The 3,996-nt window shown below is 38.0% G+C and overlaps 1 non-coding gene across 1 annotated transcript; it reads right to left on the reverse strand.

Annotated features, from left to right (window-relative positions):
* Positions 1 to 2,457: 2,457 nt before the first annotated feature.
* On the reverse strand, positions 2,458 to 2,529 carry TRNAW-CCA (transfer RNA tryptophan (anticodon CCA)). Its single transcript has one exon. It is a non-coding gene; the product is annotated as a tRNA-Trp (tRNA).
* Positions 2,530 to 3,996: the final 1,467 nt, after the last annotated feature.

A 3,996-nucleotide genomic window follows, 5' to 3' on the forward strand; every position in this document is an offset into this window, starting at 1 on the left:
GTGGCCGCTGTTGCAAAATGCAAATTTGGTATTTTCTTTTAGCGCCTTTTTATCTGCGCTATGATATTTTCGGCTTTTCATTTTTTTTTTTTTCGATTTTATCTTTGAAGCAATTTAGTTTTCCTTATTAGTTTGTGTGTGCTTTTTAATTTTTTCTGTGCACCATTTCATTTTTATTTCCACCGCCAAGCGAATGTTGAAGACTAGCTGGTGGCGTATCAAATCACTGCCAGCAAATCGGAAGTCAACATTTTCCAAGCTGCCACATATCCGATCAAAGTGCCACATAATCCGACAATTCAACCATTGCCACAGGCGCTGCTGGCGCTATGCACAACCACCAATTTCGCCGTCGCATATTTGGATATTGACGAGCACTTGTTAAAAATGGACAAAAAGGCAAATATTGAATTGGATGCGCTTGATTGAAAGCGGAAAAAAAAGCCAAAATGAAATCAAATTGAAAATCAATGCAAATGTGGCAAATGTCACGCGTCCAATGTGAACACGCACACACACGTGGCGCCACACATTGAATTTCCCTAGGTTGCACAATCGAACTGACAGCTGTTGACTGACAGACCATTTACAGCGCCACTCACAGTACAGCATTAACGGCGTCAGCAGCCGAGCAGAAGGGTTGGTCTACTGTATGGCTCGAATTCGGTTGGTGTTCATGGTAAAACGTTCAAATTGCAAATATACGATGCTAGCTCATGAGCCACTCAATAAACTGGCGATTAGAGGCGCTTTATTGACTTAACCGTAGCAACAACTGTTTCACAGCATTTAAACAAGGATTGTCCGGACTTGTCGTAGAGTTGCTATTAAAATTACGTCTTACACACTCAGGCAGGGTTAACTCGTCCACTTCAACCTCAGTGGTCGCTTTCATTTCAATAGTTACCATTTCAAAATACTCTGGTTTAGAAGTAACACGCGACCAAGGTTTTCAACTGCTTGCTGCTTACTTTCACATCTGACATTTCAACGATTTGCTATTCCGAAAATTTACGTACTCACGTTTGGACACTCTGAGCTACAAATAATACAAGTTTATTTACATACAATGCGCTGTACGACAGCTTGTCAATGTGTTCATCAATGTCCACAGTTTTTGCTTGTCACTCGCATCATCGACAGCTGTAACAACAATCAAACACTTCATCGCAAGAAATCTAAATCAATGTAGCAACAAACACTAGACATAACACCAACATACAACCATTTTTCATACGTATACTCGCTGCTGATCCTCGGAATTGTCCAATAAAATTGTGTACCTGAACAAAAGAGGTAATATTACATATTGGGTTAATGCAAACTTCCATGGTTTCACCAAGATCTAACTAATACTATGCTTGTCTACGTATAATTCTCACTGTTAACCAGAAAAGCTCCTAACTGCTAAATATGCCATTTCACGTAGAAACTTTCTAGCTTAAACGCAAATAAAAGGCATACAGCTCACATGCTCTTAACCCATTAACCTCCTCTCAAAAAGTACACGCTCGAATCCACCTGCTCTGTCAGTGGTTTAAAACGTCTTAAGGACAAATTGAAGCTACGCAACTCTTACAAATTCAAGAAACAGTGATGTGCCATAGTGCCCACACAGTTAACATCAGGATGCCTTCCGGGGCCCACGAAACGAAGAAGCAGTGAATACATAAATACTTCAACAATGTTTTTAAATGCGTTTGTGGACTTCTCAGCTGGGATCCTAACTCGCGCTCGTAATTTTCGTATGTTTGTGTATGCGTGGTATCTTTACCACCTCCAAAGCTTTTAGCGGACACGATAATGTTGCATCGTGTAATGACATTTGTTTTTCTCCTCTTCTTTTTATTCCTACAATCAACACTTTCTTGTTGCTGACTACTCAGCTAGCTTCCGCTTCGCCCAGCACGTTTGACTTACTCTGCTCCAATGTCTGAAGCGCATTTGAATAATTTAATAGACTTTTATGAGCTGTAAAACGCTCAACGCATTTACACTTGACACATCGCCGCCTGCATTCGGCTGGCACGAAAAGAAGCCAAGAGCAGTAAAACAACTGAACCGGCACAATGATGTACTTACTCAGCGCGCTGTGCCAGAAATAAATTGTTAAAAATTGAAGGAAATTGCAGGAATGTAAGAAATTGAAAGTTTCACAGAGTATCTTGCTTCCAGGCAACAGGCTGTAGCATCTCCCCCTCTTTGAAGGCACACTTGGCAAGTTTGATGCACGCATGCTGGTCACATAACCACGATATCATAAATATTAATATAATTAAGTAGTCATTTCAATAAAAGATTTAAAATTTTACAAAACTAGTACTTGAGAAACGATTCCATAGGAATATATATTTCAAGTGTTATATTATATTATATTTTATTATGCTCCTATTATCCTTGGCAATAATATCTACCATTAAAAAAGTTAGTTTCTTCAACGCCTTGCTTCTGCGTTTTTGACCCCGACGTGATTTGAACACGCAACCTTCTGATCTGGAGTCAGACGCGCTACCGTTGCGCCACGGAGTCTTATAAGATTTAGCGACAAACATCAGACATAAAACAAAAAAAAACTTCCAGCGCAAACAATTACTCATTCAAAAAGAAGAAAAGAATATGCTAAATCCCCTCAATTGTGCTCATATTCGATGTGACTCATATAATCCAACTTGACACGCAGCAACAACTCATACGTACATATACGAGTGTAGGGAGAAGTTGGGCACATATTATACTCGTATGAGAGAGTTGGTTACTAATTTATTTGTTGTTGAGTGTTTGTAGAACTAAATTTCGAAAAAATAGTAAAATATATATAATAAGCTCTTGCACTCAAAGCTGATAAACTGATACGAACAAACAATCGTGTACATACCTAGTAAATGTATATTTATAAAAATAAATAAAACAAACTGAATACACGAGTACATTTAGATGAAGAAAGGCGTACTCCATATTTCATTCCTGTTACTGCTATTTTCAAAAATCTATTCAGCTTTTCAATATTAACTTCATATATCTGACAATTCGTTTGTGAATTTATGTGAGTTAAAGACCGTATGTGCCTGTTTACACCACGAAACTTTTGCTACGACAACCCTCAATTTGTAGGAGAAGAGACGAGGTGAAAAGACAAAAGGTGCCGAGTGGATCGTGTTCGCTGCCACGGAATTCAGCATTTCTTTTCATTTTATAAATGTTTTTTTTTTCATTGGAAAATTAATACATCGAAACTACGGATTACAAAACTTTTCTTCAAATATGTAACTTAAATTTCGCATTTTCTTTATAGTTTTATTTTTTATTTTGTGACCATTAACGGCGGTAGCAAATGTCTCCATTCAAATATGTATTTCCTACAAGCACTTCTTGGTCTTCTCCAATAACTATTTTGATAATATAGCGACATTTATTCTTCGGGATTTATGCTTTAAATCTACATTCTTTAAATTCCATGAGCAATTCACAGTAACTTGAAATTTTAATTTGTCGTGAAAGAAGGATGCCGCCGTTACTATTTCCATCCGTTTCCTACTTTTTCTTGACTTCTTTCACAATTTATCAGTAATATTTTAGAGAAGAATGTTAAATTATAATGCGACCTCAGTCTTTGTAAGTGCCATGCGATCTTGTTGTTCCGCACTTTAATAATGGGAATGCGAATGCGGTGGAATGCTTTGGAATGTAGCTTGTAGTGAATTGAAGTAGCTCCACTGCTGCACTTAATGGCAGCGATAAATCTTCAAAATCTGTCACTTCGAATGCATCGTCTGCCATCGAGAAGAGTAGGGAATGGCAAATGCACCGGAAGAAGTCGTAGCTTAAAAGAGTGTAGTGAAAATATTTGCAGCAAGCTTAGAACCCATAGCGAATACAGATACAGTGAGCTAGAATCTGCAGCAAATACTAGGAGACATACGCATGTGCGATATACTATGATATAGCAAAACGAATGGGGTTCATAGCAAAGGTTATCACGTACGCACTTGACAAGTT

This window comes from Bactrocera oleae, chromosome 5 (assembly GCF_042242935.1).
Source record: "Bactrocera oleae isolate idBacOlea1 chromosome 5, idBacOlea1, whole genome shotgun sequence".
Lineage (NCBI taxonomy): Eukaryota > Metazoa > Arthropoda > Insecta > Diptera > Tephritidae > Bactrocera > Bactrocera oleae.